We start from the raw sequence: 17,732 nt of genomic DNA, 5'->3' as shown, positions 1-17,732 counted from the left end.
CTTGGTTTTTATCCCATGTAGTAAGTCTGCCCCCTAACAGGCAGCTCAACCAGCATTCCGCAGTCATTGCAAACTACTTCTTCCAGCTGCAGACACTTTCGTCAGAACAACAAATGGAAAATGGGTTAACACGTTCTCTAGAAATCTGCATATTTTACCAGACCCATCTCAAATCCTAAACTTTGAATTATGCATTGTCCTGTTCATTTTTTTTTTAAAAAAATGTCTTTATAATGACAGGAAATGATTCGTATTAAAAATGTCCCATGAAATGCTGTATCTCATGATGGTTTCTTAGCAACGGAGTTTTGTTTTATATAATAATTATACTGGTTACTATTTAAAAGATGCATAGTAGCTCAAACAGATTGTAATACTGTGATTATTATTAATGATTTACAGAGAAGAAAATTAAGATCTTGAACATTAGCAGTCTGGGAAGTGGCTCAGTGAATAGTGTTAGACTCTCAAGCATGAGGTTCTGAGTTCAATTCCCAGTGGCACATGTACCAGAGTGATGTGTACGTCTCTTTCATTAATAAACAAAATCTTTAAAAGACCTTGAACGTTTAACTAATGTATGAGTTCTTACTGATATGATAGTTTTCTGGACGTCAGGCAAAAGAAACACTGATAATATAGCTCGGAACAAAATGGATCTTGATTCTATCCTCATGAGTCTTAAATCTGTTAGAGGAAACAAAGGTTAGATATCTGATACTATTAAATATGATAGTTTCTTTTATATTATTTATTTATTGGCTAGAGACAGAGAGAAATTGGGAGAGAAGGGGGACCTATGGAAAGAGAGAGAAAGAGACACCTGCTTCACTGACGGGAAGCTTTCCCCTGAAGGTGAGGACTGGGTGCTTGAACCCAGAATGTTGCACATTTTGGTTTGTGCTCTCAACTAGCTGCACCAAGCCCAGCACACTATCTGATCCCAACTGTGACAAACTTCTATGAAGAAAAGGACAAAGTGTGACTGTTTGGTTTAGATTGGAGGGGCATGAAAGCCTTCTTTAAAGAAGAGAGATTTTAGAGCAAATCGTATGAATGCCTGGCTTTGAGAAAGTGTACAGTAGGAAAGAGGTTAACTTTTTCCAAAACTGTATGACCCCGGTGGGCTGATATTAAAATGCAAAAGTGACATGCTACAAATGTAAGCAGAACAGAGGACATACAGGTCCTAATACAGTCTGTCTTCTCAATGTCACACAAACACAAAATGACTTCACTCAGTCTAAAAGTTCTCTTGGTTTCCATTCCAGTTCTAATTGATGCTCTTCTATTTCTATTCATTTGTATCATTTTTTTTTCCACTAATGAGAACAGTGAGGGAGGGTGCTTATATAGGGTTATAGATGTGTTTAGGTGAGTAGCTCTTGTTATGAAAGCAAAATAATAATAATAATAATAAATAAAAAAAACTCATTGCTGCTTGTTTGTTACTTGAATGTGTTTATTCTTTTTGGATTTGCTTTGTTTTGTTTGCTAGAATACTAGGGTTGGTAAGATGTGATGCACTGATAAATAAGAATGTTTGGGGGAGGCGGGTGAGTGGTGGCACACGTGGTTGAGCACACACATTACCACCCACAAGAACTGCAGTTTGAACCTCCACTTCCCACCTGCAGGGAGGACACTTCAGGAGTGGTGAGGCAGGTGCCTGTCTTTCTCCCTTCCTCTCTTTCTTTCCCTCACATTCAATTTATTTCTATCCTATCAAATAAAATATAAGGAGGAGTGAAAAAAGAAAGGAAGAAAGAAAGGAGAGGAAGGAAAGAAGAAAGAGAAAGGGAGAAAGAGGGAAAGAAAGAATGAAAGAGACAGAGAAGAAAAAGAAAGGAAGGATGGAAGAAAGACAAAAAACTGACTGATGAGAGTGGTGGATTCCATATGCAGGCACCCAGCCCCAGCAATAACCTTGATGGTAATGAAAACTCAATTGATTCAAAATTTTAAAAAGAATGTTTACTTAACACTTTAATCATTATAGGTAGAATGATGATGTTACCTGAGAAATTCTGTGATGTTGGTACTTTAAGAAAAGTTGTCACTTTGTTATAGCAACACTGGGATTACAGTTGACAGTACATAGACTTCAAGTTGTTAAGACAGTAATCTCGAATGTTCTCATCACATAAAAGAATTGGTAGCTGTGTGAGGTGGTGGTTTTGATCAAGCCTGCTGTGTTACTCACTGCATTACTTAAGTGTATCAAATCATCACATTATCAACTTAAAATTATCCAGTTTTTCTATATCTCAAAAAGTGGGGGAAATTATTCTATAAACTCTTATCAAATGTTGAGTTGACTGTTTAAATAAGTGTGCCTGAAACAGGGAATAATGGTGATTTTAAGCTATTTGGGACAAAGTTTTACAATATAAATGCGTTCATGTTGAAAGAGGTTAAAATATTCTTATACCTTCTGGTTGGTTTATTTATTTATTTATTTATTTATTTATTTTTATTGTACCAGAGGACTACTTAGCTCTGACTTACATGTTACTGGGGAGTGAACCTGGGACCTTTAGTGCTTTAGACTTTTTACAGAACCATAATGTTATCTTCCTAGCACTCATGCATTTTATTTATTTATTTATTTCTAAGGTGCTTTTCTTTTTCTTTGCTTTTGTGGAACTGGGGCCTATTATAGGCATGAATTCAACACTTGAGACCAATTTTTCAATCAGAAAGAAAAATAGTGACAGAGGAATACAATATAGCACTAGATTGTACTATGGTGTCAAACCACCCTCCCACCTGGTACCAGGGTTCAAACCTGGGCTTCACACTTGTCAAGGCACACACTCTACCAGCTGAGCCCTCTCTCTCTCTCTCTCTCTCTCTCTCTCTCTCTCTCCCCAATTTTCTTCCACTTAATATTGAGCATATACCAAATTTAGTAAAAACAAAGTCATAATCAATTTTGAGCATTACAAATCAGTCAAATCTACAAGACAGCAGCCTTTAAAATGTAATTACCATAAGAACAAATTTTACCTGTTTGATTCATCATTCTAGCCTTAGAACTTAGAAAAATTATCTTAAAGATATATGTAATAGATACTTTTAGTTAGTTAACATGACTCAGAGCCTGAGAATTAATTTCTTTTGGGACAATTTCCCTTCTCTTTAAAAAAAAAAAATAATGAAGTTTTTCTTTTTTTAATCAGTTGTTCCTGGTAGCTATCTGCCAATCAAAGGAGAATCAATCTTAAGATTCTGTTGCCCTGTAGATAAGAATGTGGAAAACGGAAAGGCCATAAACACTTGATGAAATCAAGGCTTTGTATCAATCAGCTTCAATATTTGCTTTACCTCTTTGCTTTCTGTAATGGAGATAGAAAATAACAGAGGTTTCTGTCTCCCTGCTCCCCAACTTCCCCACCCAGAACACTGCTTATCTCTGGTTCATGGTGGTCCCTGGGATTGAACCTGGGACTTTGGAGCCTCAGTCATGAGAATATCTTTGTATAACCACTATGCAGTCTCCTCCATCCTAGAAGCACTTCTGATTAAGTTAATGGAGATAAATTTCTTTACTTGAAACTAAAACAATTTGTTTGCATATTTTCAGCTTTAGCACAGATTTGAGGTTGCATTGCATATATTCTAGTATATTTTGGACTTGCTAATACAAATGCCGTCCTTTCTGAGCACTTAAAGAATATAAAGTTTTATGTTAGGCAAAAATGAGTATTTCCCTAGAGGAGCACATAAACATGACTAGGAACAAATTAAGTACTAATTATATGAGGCAAAATATATATGTATAATGAACATATGTAAAATGTAGTAACTTGTACCTCCAGTCAAGTTCTATACTGGAGTCTCCCCATTCCATGCATTTTTTGTTGTTTATAAAGATTTTTTTGTTGTTGCCTCTATTTTAACATTTTATTTATTTATTTATTTATTTATAAAAATGAAACACTGACAAAACCATAGGACAAGAGGGGTACAACTCCACACAATTCCCACCACAAGAACTCTGTATCCCATCCCCTCCCTTGATAACTTTCCTATTCTTTAACCTTCTGGGAGTATGGACCCAAGGTCATTACCCAAATTTCCAGACAAAATATTATGCATCTATATTAAGACCTCTTCCCTTGGAGTGAATATGGTCACAGGTGTGGAGTTCCTTGTGTCTCTAAACCGACTGACACCAGTTCACAGGTCCCTGATGAAGCTCCTATTCTGGGAGAGCCAGAGGAGTAAGGACTGGCATCAAAATGGATAGGATGCAATTAGAAAAAACTTACCTGTCAGAAGTCAGGTCTCAGAGGGTTAAGACTATTCCTACCTCTCTGGTCTCTCACTCTCATAGTATTAGAGCATGACCTGTTATTTTTAAATTAAGAATGTAACATTGGAAGTTGGAGTGTAGGAGGTAGGAATGGAGATGAAATTTAGGAGGATGGTAACTGTCATTCACTTGTTTCATCTTATTAATGGTTTGTTCTGAAAAGCGTATGTCTGATTAACTAAAGAATGATTATATGATGCTGTGAGGTATAGCCCAATGGTTTTATTTGCACAAATCCTGTATTTCTCCCCTCATTTAGTTCTGGGTAAGGCATTTTTTTTTCTGTTACATACTAGGTAGCATCTCTATTATGTTAGGAGACTCCATGCTCTACTAAAATCTTTCATTTCCACAAGTAATCTTATTCTGTTTAAATCTAGCCTACAGGGCATGGGCTGTGATTCCAATGACAATAAAAGTTTCACTGACTTTGTATTGCAGTTCTTGCTGGCTTGGCTGACTTGATGCCTCCATGGGTACTACTACTTCCCGCTTCTACTCTCTAAAAAGAAAGAGCATTCCCTTGTCACGTAGGTTTGAGAAAGGGAATCTGATACCTACAGAGGAATCTCAAAGCCAGCCACTGTTATATCAGAATCCCTACTGCCATTATCCATGGGCTGTAACCATATCTTTCAGTGAAAGAACAGAATCTGACACTTAAGACAAAGTCTCTCTTTTTCTAGTCACCTGTTGTGATAAAGCTCCTGGTTAATGTCAGGATGTCTCTGGGTGAGAGATGGAAGTGCCAAGCATCGCGGAGGAAAAGGACACTTGCCCTATACACTTACTTTTAGTAGGCTTCCCCAACAGATCCACCTTTTGTGGACATCATCTTTTCTAGATCTCCATCCATGTTGGTACAGAATGAGCCTAACTGGACCACCTTTTGTTGCCAGACTGGGGATTTTTTTTTTTTTTGCTTTATTTATTTTTACTTTTATTTATTTATAAAAATAAAAAAGACAAAACCATAGGTTAAGAGGGGTACAACTCCACACAATTACCACCACCAGAACTCCATATCCCATCCCCTCCCTTGATAGCTTTCTTATTCTTTAACCCTCAAGGTCATTGTGGGATGCAGAAGGTGGAAGGTCTGGCTTCTGTAATTGCTTTCCCACTGAACATGGGCGTTGACAAGTTGATCCATACTCCCAGCCTGCCTCTCTCTTTCCCTAGTGGGACAGGGTTCTGGGGACTCAGAGCTCCAGGACACGTTGGTAGGGTTGTCTGTCCAGGGAAGTCTGGCTGGCATCATGGTAGCATCTGGAACCTGGTGGCTGAAAAGTGAGTTAACATATAAAGCCAAACAAGTTGTTGAGTAATCATGAACCTAAAGGCTGGAATAGTGCAGATGAGGAGTTGGGGGGGGGTCTTCATTTTGTAGATAGCTAGTAGGCATATTTTAGTTATAATCCAAAGGGTCTGTGGCTATACTAGTTCCTGAATATCTCTCTCCCTCCCTTTCCCCTTTCCCTCTCCCTCTCTCTCTTTCACCCTGAGCCTGAAATCTGATATGCAGGTGGATCCAAGTTATTGTCTGAGGACATGATGTCATGGCTGGAAAAAGGACCAGAAAACTGGATCAGGGAAGAGAGTAGATCCAGAACATGATGGGCCTAGACCTCAAATAAATCCGTCTCTCCATTGTTACTAGTCATCTCTATCAGGAACAACAAAACAGACCCCTTTGTGGGCCCCCATAGGACCTTGCCCTCAATTTGGATCAACAACAGTAGAGAATGCTCCATCCTACAAAGGAAGGCTGGACAACATACTCTATGCTACACCTGAGGAAGATGGGTCCTGATATTAAGGCAGCTTGAAACATTCCTACTCATGACCACAGAATGTGAGCTCAGATCTACAGGGATGCAGAGGTCACATAGGCTCCTAAGCTGAATATGGGCCCCAGATCACATCAGATTGATGGGGTTTACAGTCAACAATATTTATACCCCTTTCCTATATTTGGGAGCTACTCTCTTCCCTGATCCAGATTGGGAATCTTAATGGCAGCCCTGAATCGCTCCATTTTGTTAGGTGGGTGTGGATGAAGTCTTGCTGTTGAAACTTCTAATCACTTCATCTTTCTCTCTCTTGCCTCTCTGAGTTTTCTTTTGGTCCTTCCTCGAATCATTTCTAGATTTATAGTTGTACTTCATAGGAAACAGCAAGGAAAATCATATGGTCACTGAGCCTTTAGAGATTTGCAGCTTCCACATCCCTGAGAGGTAAAGAGCTTCAGAAAATACCGTACCCCGTAGTTGATTGTTGTTATTATTAGTGTTGTTGTTGTTATGATTATATAAAGATAGAGAGAAATAAATATAGACAAAGAAAGAGACAGAGAGACACCTTCACTACTTGTGAAGCTTTCCCCCTGCAGGTGGGGACCAGGGCCTTGAACATGGGTCCTTGCACACTGTAATGTGTGTGCTTCACAAGGTGTGCTACTGCGTGATTCCTAGACCCCTTAGTTTTGAATTAAAAATAATGACAAGGGGCCTTAGAGGTGTCTCAGTGGGTAGGATGACTGCCTTGTTTTGTGCACATCCAGGTTCAAGCCCCAGCACCACATGGGAAGTGATTTGCTACTGGAGGAAGTGCTGTGTTATCACAGTTCCACTCCCCCCCCACATGAATGAAAAAGCAACCCAGAAAAGTGAAGCTCACAGGGCCAGGAGGTGGTGCACCTGGTTAAGTGCACACACTATAGTGCTCAAGGACCTGGGTTCCAGCCTCTGGTCCCCACCTATAGCAGGGGAAGCTTCATGAGTGGTGAAGCAGGGCTGCAGGTGTCTCTCTGTCTCTCTCCCTTCCCCTCTCTTCTCAATTTATTTGTCTGTATACAATAAATAAATAAATAAAATATTAAAATAAAGAAAAGTGAAGCTCGGGAGTCAGGTTGTAGTGCAGCAGGTTAAGCGCACATGGCATGAAGTGCAAGGACCCATACAAGTATCCTGGACCTGCCTGTCTTCCCCTCCTCTCTTGATTTCTCTCTGTTATCTGAGAGAGAGAGAGAGAGAGAGAGAGAGAGAGAGATCACCACGTAGCCCAAGTAATGTCTTACAGAACATTAACAGCAATGAAGGAGGGCTGTGGTTATCTTTCTCTCTCTCTCCCTCTCTCCTTCCCCTGTCAATCTCTCTGTCCTATAAAATAAAAAATATAAATAAATAAATAAATAAAAGTGAAGCTTATAAATTGCTGGCTCTGTAGAAACAAGACAAGACCTAACCAACAAAAACCCCAACTGTGATATGACATGGGAGTATGACTACTGAGCTATTTATTACCTCTCATCTATGAAGAAATTTTGAAAAGTAAAACTCTCTCTGGACTATGGACAAATGACTCAAAGAACAGCTAAGGAGATGGAACACTGCAACAGTGTTCAAAACGTATTTCCAGTTAGCACTAAGAAGATGGCAGGAGACCCAGAAGCTATTTTGTCATCCAGTAGTGGAAGTGAGCCGACAACGTAGGTATGTGGAAAACTGAGTAATGTTACAGACTATTGTGTTTTATTTTACTGTTGACTGTAAACCGTTAATTGTCCAATAAAGAAATTTTTAAAATGCACAACAAAGCAAAAACAAATAATTTTAGGGAGCAGGTGGTAGCTCACTGAGCAGAGCACAGATATTAATTGTTGGGCAGTACGCCAGCTTCCCCCTGCTTATCCCTGCGGTCTATTTACATAACCAGTTACCTAGGAACCACCCTGCCTGCAGGGCATTGGTTTAATCCCCACTGGTTCACCACGTCTTTTCACTCCACCCTCTCTACGTCACATCGTGTTTCCACCCTACTTGGCGAGTATATATACAGCTGCTCTTCTGTTTGAACACACTTGGGATTGCCTTCCGGCTCCAAGAGTTCCAGAGTGTATCTCCTGCGAAGCTAGCTCGGCACGAGTTCCTGATCCTTCTCCCATGCAGCAGCCTAGGTTGGCTCCAGTTGACTTCTCTCCAACCCAGAGAGCACTTGCTCAGGAAGAAGCACCCTCAGGCTATCCTGGCAATTAATATGTGAGAGACCCCAGGTTCCAACCCCTGGTTTCTTCCTACAGTGGGAAAGCTACTGCAGATATCTCTTCTTTCTCTCTTACTCTCTACCCCCCTCTCATCTATCAACAAATTAATAAATAAATAAAAAGCAGTCATGCCAGCACTGTGCCCCAGTGGTCACCCTGGTGATAATAATAGTAACAACAGTAACAATTATTATAGATCTGGAAACCTCAGACCTTACAGTAGAAGTTTTCTGTGTCATAGAAAAACTGTATGAACTTCACGTAAGACTTCACAATCTGTGCTCGTTATTTCCCATGAGCCCATGGGAGTTCCAAACCTTCTCTGGGCCTCTGAGAAGCAACAAAGTTCAGTGGGAATGAATCATTCACCTCCATAGAGGGTCAGATGTAAACACTGACTTTTCAGTAGACAATAAATTATGTCTGCAGATTATGGCTGAAGTTCAGTTGGGACTCTATTCCATATTAACTTCTCCTGACATCCAGTATCATCTATTTACTTCTCCCTGAACCCAGTATCCTCACTGAGGCATATCCAAAGGAAGAAATAAAAAGAAAGAAATACCCATCTGATGGCATAAAGCAGAAGTGACTAGAAATGACCTTGAGTTTTCTGATTTTACACATGGTTATCCAAATTTAGTTTCCCTGCCATCAGATTAAACAGTAGCTTAAAACAGAGATTAAATTTAGCTAGAGAGATGACATCTAGTTCTCTTGATGTTCAAAGTCTGTGGACTTCTCAACTGTGTTACAACACTAAAGTATACAAAAAATAAACTAGCTTTAGTAAAGCTAATATATTTATACTTGTTATAAATAGCCTTCCTCAGGTATACAGTTATGCCGTATATAAAAAGAAAATCTGAGTCTCTGTATAGCCTCTTACCAACACATATTCCCTAGTATTTTGCCGCTTTTCCGATGTGTGATAATACTACACAATATCCTATTAGCAATTTCCTTTGCACAAATTAACACCTGCTTTCTTTTGCTCACTTTCTAAGGTGAGATAATTGCAGAGAACTTTAAGGAAGTTACACACAGTAGCTTCTGGAAAATAAAAAAAAATGCAGACACCTTGAATGCTTAAATATAGAGGAATAACCAAGTAAATGATGATATATTGTTAATTATCTCACATTCTGAAATTTAAAATTTCAATATAGATTCAACCATGTAATAAGGCCCTCAAGTCATATGAATGTGGCAAAAAAAAGTATAGAATGTTAAACATACAATAAGCTTTACAAAGCCATGGACTACTAATTTTGCAGGGCTTTTCACTGTATGAATGACTGCCCACGTGTTTGATAATGCTGTACCTTATTCTTGTCTGGTTGAAGTATACCTGTGCTTCACCCACATACAAACGTTACCTCTTCATTGAAATCTTCTCTGATTACCTGTCATCATGAACCAAAACCCTTCCCTTTTGTGCTTCATCTAAGCTCCTCATTATTCCACAGGAAGGTCTTGTTTTTAAACTTGCTGTGTCTCACCTTTACATCACCAACCTCTGGTATGGATAGCAATCCACATTAGCTGCTCAGCTCATGTTTGTTGAATGCATATAAAAGAGGCAGGGAACCAGATTTCCCAGGGCAGAAGACCCCACCAATGTGTCCTGGAGCTCCACTTCCCCAGAGCTCTGCTCCACTAGGGAAAGAGAGAGACAGGCTGGCAGTATGGATTGACATTTCAACACCCATGTTCAGCAGGGAAGCAATTACAGAAGCCAGACCTTCCACCTTCTGCATCCCACAGTGACCCTGGGTCCATACTCCTAGAGGGTTAAAGAATATGAAAGCTATCAGAGGACAGGATGGGATATGGAGTTCTGGTGGTGGGAATTGTACCCCTCTTATCCTATAGTCTTGTCAGTTTCCAATTTGTTTTTAATTTTTTATATATTTATTTATTCCCTTTTGTTGCATTTGTCGTTTTATTGCTATAGTTATTATTGTTGTCGTCATTGTTGGATAGGATAGAGAGAAATGGAGAAAGGAGGGGAAGACAGAGAGGGGGAAAGAAAGATAGACACCTGCAGACCTGCTTCACCACCTGCGAAGCAACTTCCCTGCGGGTGGGGAGCCATGGCTCAAACCAGGATCCTTAAGCCTGTCCTTGTTCTTTGCACCACCTGCACTTAAACCGCTGCGCTACAGCCCGACTCCCCCGTATTTCCATTTTGTAAATAAAAATTAAAAAAAAAAAGAGGCAGGGCCCTGATTTCAATTCATATGCTCAGAACAAGTCTCTTAATTAATTGAAGAGCTTTCATCTAAAGTGGGAATCATCAGGAATCATCATGATTGATGAACAATAAATACATAAATAAATAATAAAACTGGCATTAATTTCAAAATATACACAAACTTGTTGAATATCTACAGAACGGAAGCTTCAAAAAATGGCCTGGACACTCTGAAAATATACTTGAGTCCCTCCTATATTCTGCCAAGAGGTCAACTGATCAATTAGATCAGGTAAACCCTCCCATAGCAATTTATCTTAAAGTTGGGCTACTTTTGTCAGCAAGTTGTTTGATTAACATGAAAACTACAAAATTGCACTTCATTTGAATTGTTTTTCCCTTGGTCAATTTCCTCCAAAGAGGAAATTAGCTGAAGTGAAAAAGGGAGATATAAAAAGACACACAATTATTGAATCATTGAAATTCCAAATGTCAGTTATTTCTATTGTTATCAAAACCCACATTTGACTTTCATTAGCATTTCCACAGTCTAATTCTAAATCTGTACTTGGACTAGTAACTGTAATATAGAACTCTGTTCTAATTCTCCATATGTAATACTTTAGACTATTTTAAATTCTACTTTAGTCATCAGTAATTTAAATTTCTAGGACAACACCATCCTGGTTGTGTATTTTAGTATTTAATTAAAAAACTCTAAAATCCTTACCATTGGCAGGATTAAACAGTAACTGGACAAAACAGTAAGAGTTCAAGATTCTGTCTTCCCTCACCCCAAATACTTGTCACATTGACTTGTAACTAATAGCATGAATCAACAGTAAACACTGCTGGTCCAGGAGGTGACCCAGTGGATAAAGCACTGGGTTCTCAAGCATGAGGTCCCGAGTTCAATCCCTGGTAGTACATGTACCATAGTGATGTCTGGTTCCTTCTCTCTATCTCCTCCTCCTCCTCCTCTTTCTCATGAATAAATAAATAAAATCTTTAAAAAAAAAAACCCAGCAAATACTGTAGTCTTCAGGAGACATCAGAAACAGACCCATCAATTACCTGGCACTCTCAGAAGTATAATCTATTTCTGTTTCATTGTATGCTCTTACACTAATGTGTCTACATTACAGTAGAATGACTTGCAAGTCTAAGGCACTTGGTGTGATCATCAGTCTAGTGTGTACTCTGTCTGCTCTCTCTCTTCTTCACGTGTGTAAAACTATTGACTCATAGTAAATACATCTTTAAATATAATACAAAACAAAATTTCCTATGAAGAATGAGAACCAGCAGTATCTATACTTGCATATATGTCTAATCTCTAATCAGCTGTCTGCAACCTAACTAAATGTTTGAATATTCCTGTTCTGACCTGCTTGGCTCTATGATTTTTGCTGCCTTGTAGAAAGTAACAGAGTGATAGAACAAACTACCATCAACAATTATCGGTAGAAGTAATTGCATCTTCAAAGGAACATTTTAGAAATCTGTGGGGACATTTTTTTGTTTGTAGTTGCTAGAAATCTGGCAGGTATTTAGTGCTTGGGGTTGGAGATAGTAGATGGCTTATAATGTATAGGACAGTTGTTCAAAATTAAAATATGTATGTGACTTGAAAATGCCCTTAAAGATTGATCTTTGATTAGTGATTTAATGTTAATTTATAAAATTATGACATAACAGGGGTCTAATTCCACACTATTCCCACAGAGTTCTGTGTCCCCAATCCTTCCATTGGAAACACCAGTAATTCTCTCAAGGTCACAGATATGAGTTGACTATTATTTCTATAACTATCTATCTTTACACATAATCTGCCCATTTTTTTCTATGATCTTCCTTCTCTTCCTAAGTCGAACCTACTACTATTACAAAGATCAACCCTTTTAAAACTTCAGACAAGTATTGGAAACTTTCTTTTTTTAAATATTTATTTATTTTTTGTTTGTTTATTCCCTTCTGTTGCCCTTGTTTTTTTTATTCATTTTTTTAAAATATTTATTTTATTTTTTTTATTCCCTTTTGTTGCCCTTGTTGTTTTTCATTGTTGTTGCAGTTGTTATTGATGTCACTGTTGTTAGATAGGACAGAGAGAAATGGAGAGAGGAGGGGAAGACAGAGAGGGGGAGAGAAAGATAGACACCTGCAGACCTGCTTCACCGCCTGTGAAGCGATTCCCCTGCAGGTGGGGAGCTGGGGTTCGAACTGCGATCCTTATGCCCGTCCTTGTGCTTTGCGCCACCTGCGCTTAACCTGCTGCGCTACAGCCCGACTCCCTGCCCTTTTTTTTTTTTTTTTTATTGTTGTAATTGTTATTGTTGTCGTCGTCATCCTTGGATAGGACAGAGAGAAATGGAGAGAGGAGGGGATGACAGAGAAGGAGATAAAGAGATAGACACCTGCTTCACCACTTGTGAAGCGACGCCCCTGCAGGTGGAGAGCCAGGGCTTGAACCAGGATCTCGAAGCAGGATCTTTAACTCCAGTCTTTGTGCTTTGCATCTTCTGCGCTTAACCACTGCGCTACCGCCTGACTACCGACAAATACTGGAAACTTTCTAAAACAGAATGCTGGTCCTCACCCATTCTGGACCTTAGAAAGTGCAAAATAATTTACATTTCTAACAGGTTTTTCTAAGCAATGCTGTTTAATAGTTCTTCTGGTCCATGGACTACATTCTGAGAATGATAATTTTAGATGATAGGTATTAGATTGAAAATCTCTCTATAGTTATCTTTGCTGGACAACCTGGTGCATTTTTATGTATGAGAGTTATTTTAGTGGTTTTGATATGCACTGAATATTTTAATATGGAAACTTTCATGCCAAATGATAAGACTTTTAACATCCCTGAAAGCATTATAGACTTACAGAGAGCTTTGGGTCATGTATCTCTCTCACTACTTTCACCCAGGTTAAAAATTAAAGCTGTATTTTAATAGAACTCTTTAAAAATGGGGTCTATTTAATTTGCAGTTATAATATACAATCTTATTGTATCTACTTTCCCATCTATAATTTCTCTTAGCATCTTAACCTATTTTCACTAAAGGTTAGTTTACTCTTTTTTCTTATTTTCTTTTTTCAATATTTATTTATTCCCTTTTGTCACCCTTGTTGTTTTATTGTTGTAGTTATTATTGTTGTTGATGTCATTGTTGTTGGATAGGACAGAAGGAAATGGAGAGAGGAGGGGAAGACAGAGTGGGGGAGAGAAAGACAGACACCTGCAGACCTGCTTCACCGCCTGTGAAGCGACTCCCCTGCAGGTGGGGTGTTGTTTTATCCGGGCTGGCTTCACGGGCGGGTAACAGAGACATCCAGAGACACACGGCTGGGCTGAGAATGCAGTTTAATCTTTATTCACGAACGGGAAAATCACCACACCATGTGCTTTTCTCCATCATCCTCTCTCCGCCTCTCCGCCGCTGCTGCTGGGACTCTGCCCGTCCTTAGCATAGGGAGTGGGGAGAAAGCGGGGCATGAAAGTAGCAAGGGGCAAATCAATTCTTCTCAGAGGACGGGGGGGAAGGGAGCATACCAACAATTCCCCCTTCTGTTTTTAACTAAATGACCACAGTATCAGGGGTGTGGGGTGAACAGAAACCTATATCGTACAGGCATTTTCAAAAAAGAAACTGGCACAAACATGGAGAAACATGTAAGCAAGTAACAAGAACCAGTGTGCTGCCAAGGGTGGGCCTGAGGGGGCCATTTTTTTGCCTCTGTGGGCAAAACTTTATCAGCTTAAAAAAAAACATTTCCTGCCTCTGGGGGGCGTACTTGCCTCGATGGGCATTTTATAGCATGGGGGCGGGGAACGGCCTAGAGTCCCAAAGGCAGCTGGCTGCAGTCAGTGTTTGAGAAATATAGCAGCACTTTTGCACTTTTGTGCAAAGTGTCTAAGGGTGTACCACTGAGTCCAATAGGAGTGCCAGTCGAAAGCAGATGTCCATGGAAGAATGCTAGGGGGTGAGGCGTTGTATGAGGAAGGTCTGCTGCCGGAATTCTGCTTTTCTGTAGAGAACTTGACAGCTGCAATTTACTTACTATGAAACAAACTTGTAGCAGGTTGGAAGTTTATCACAATTGATAACTATTACAATTAGAAGTCTTTTTTAGAATGATTTTAAGGTTGGTTAAAGTTTAAACAATAGAATGTGAAAAGGTAAACATGAGAATCAAGGAAAGAAAACCTCAGGCATGAGTATCATTAGCATAGCCATTGTGCAATCTACCATTTCTAATAGGGAAGGTAACTGAGAGTTTTTCGTATAAACAAGTCTATTTAACCTTTTGTTACACCCACTCAAGATGGAGACACACCCTAGGTGTGTGCAGGTTTTGTTTAGACCAACTTAGTTAAAATATATTGATTGTTAACTAATTTTTACCTGAGACCTTAAATGTAAGTTAATTTTATCTTTATGAGAATTACTTTGAAAACCTTTTTCATTTAACTTTGTCTGGTAAGAATTTAGCCTTAAAGTTATATTCTTAACCTTAAAGTTAATGTTACCAAACTTTAAACACACACATACACATGGTCTTCAATACACAAGGAGAGAAACTTTTGTTACAAAGACATGTCATTTTAAACACGAATTTAAATCTATACTGTCTTAGCCGTTCTGGGAGTGCATTGTCCAGTGGTGGCCTCTTGGGCAGCTCCACTTCTAGAAATTGTAGGGTGCGATCTCTGCACGAATCTCTGCGTATTCTAGCTCATCTGCCTTCAGACCCAAGCTGGAGATCTCGGACAGGGGGCCCAGTTTTGGCAGGGAGCCCAAGGTCTCGGGGGGGGGGGGTCCGGGATCTGTCCAGACTTTATAGCACGAGGGCGGGCGGGCCAGCCATGCAGAAGGAGCAGGCCAAGGTGCCCCAGGGTGGTGGCCAGGATAGGCTGCTGCGGCCCTGCCCCATGGCCCTGCCATGTCTGCTGCCCTCTTTCCAGCAGCCGAGCAACGTGGAGGGAGCCAGCGCCCAATGTTCCACGCCACGGGCAGAAAGCCAGCTCCTGCGGGCTGGGGCTGGCGTTGGGCTCCTGTGGGCTGGCGTTGGGCGGAAACCACAGAGTGGTCCAGAGATAAATGTTCCAGAAGCAGCGAAACAGTCTCGTGAAGAAAGGGCAGAGGCCTTTGGAGATCTCTTCACAAGCAGAAGAGAAGGCCATAGGGTAGCCAAATTGTCTTCACTTATCTGAGAGATGCTCAGGTCTGGTCCCACGTTGTAGGCGCCATAGGTTGTTTTATCTGGGCTGGCTTCACGGGCGGGTAACAGAGATGACCAGAGACACACGGCTGGGCTGAGAACACACATTAATCTTTATTCACGAATGGGCAAATCACCACACCATGTGCTTTTCTCCATCATCCTCTCTCCGCAGCTGCTGCTGGGACCCTGCCCGTCCTTAGCATAGGGGGCGGGGAGAAAGCGGGGCACGAAACTAGCAAGGGGCAAACTAATTCTTCTCAGAGGTTGGGGGGAAGGGAACATACCAACAGTGGGGAGCTGGGGGCTCGAACCGGAATCCTTAAGCCAGTCCTTGAGCTTTGCACAATGTGCACTTAGCCTGCTGTGTTACTGCTGGACTCCCAGTTTGCTCTTTTTTCTACTGTATATGATATCAGATGACTCTTAGACTGGTTTTCTTATTTTAATGGGTATGATACTCTCTTCTTTTCCTATATACTTCTGTTGAAATGTTTCTGATGATCTAATATCTCATAAATTCAAACATTCTTTATAAAAAAACAATTTCCTGACGACTTTTATATGTTAAACCTGAATATGTGCCTATTGAAATGTACCTATTATTGGGGCCAGACAGTGGTATCTGTCTCTATCCAATAAATAGTAAATGAAATAAAAGCATTTTTTTAAAAAAGCATACCTATCATTTTATTAAAAATCACTTTTAAAACTGTGTCTGTAGAGGACATCAGTGGGATATTTCATTTGGGTAGAGCAAGCTCCTTGTCCTGGGGAAGGTAGAGGCTGGAGCCCTCTCACCACAGACAAGGTGCCAAGACACTGAAGGAAAGGTATCTTTCCTTGTCTCTCTATCTGAATGAAAAAGTGGCCCAGAAGCTGTGAAATTCTGCATGCACATCACCCCAGCTCTTCAAGGTAAATAAAATTCATCTTTGTAGGTAATTACATATTATACTTAGTATTACACATCTTATGTGTTATCTTGTTTTACCATGGTGCATATGGCCTACAACACATATTGTATCTTTCATTGCAGTATGATTAGACTATTAAAAATCACTGAGATAAGGGAGCTGGGTGGTAGCGCAGCAGGTTAAGCGCAAGGACCCGCAGAAGGATCTCAGTTCGAGCCCCCGGCTCCCCACCTGTAGGGGAGTCACTTCAAAGGCAGTGAAACAGGTGTCTATCTTTCTCGCCCTCTCTCTGTCTTCCCCTCCTCTCTCCATTTCTCTCTGTCCTATCCAACAATGACATCATCAACAACAACAATAATAACTGCAGCAATAAAACAACAAGGGCAACAAAAGGGAAAATAAATAAATAAATATAAAAAAATTAAAAAACAAATCACTGAGATAAAAGGAGTTAGTGGGCTTGATGTTGGGATGCTGAGAACCACTGATTTCTTTTATTATTATTATTATTATTATTATTTATAAAAGGGAAACACTGACAAAAAACATGGGATAAGAGGGGTACAACTCCATGCAACTCCCACCCCCAGAATTCCGTATCCCATCCCCTCCCCTGATAGCTTTCCTATTCTTTTTTTCATTTCTTTATATTTATTTATTTTCCTTTTTGCTTCCCTTTTTTTTTTGTTGTAGTTATTGTTGTTGTCATTGATGTCATTGTCAGATAGGACAGAGAAAAATGGAGAAAGGAGGGGAAGACAGAGAGGGGGAGAGAAAGACAGACACCTGCAGACCTGCTTCACCGCCTGTGAAGCGACTCCCCGGCAGGTGGGGAGCCGGGGGCTGGAACCAGGATTTATGTCATGTACACTTAACCCACTGCGCTACTGCCCAACTCCCAGATTTCCTATCCTTTAACGCTCTGGGAATATGGACCCAGGATCATTATGAGGTGCAGAAGTTGGAAGGTCTGGTTTCTGTAATTGCTTCTCCCCTGAACAGGGGCATTGACAGGTCGATCCATACTCC

The sequence above is a fragment of the Erinaceus europaeus genome, chromosome 10 (genome assembly GCF_950295315.1).
Source record: "Erinaceus europaeus chromosome 10, mEriEur2.1, whole genome shotgun sequence".
Lineage (NCBI taxonomy): Eukaryota > Metazoa > Chordata > Mammalia > Eulipotyphla > Erinaceidae > Erinaceus > Erinaceus europaeus.
The sequence above is the reverse complement of the archived record's forward strand: the minus strand, read 5'-3'. Positions refer to the sequence as shown.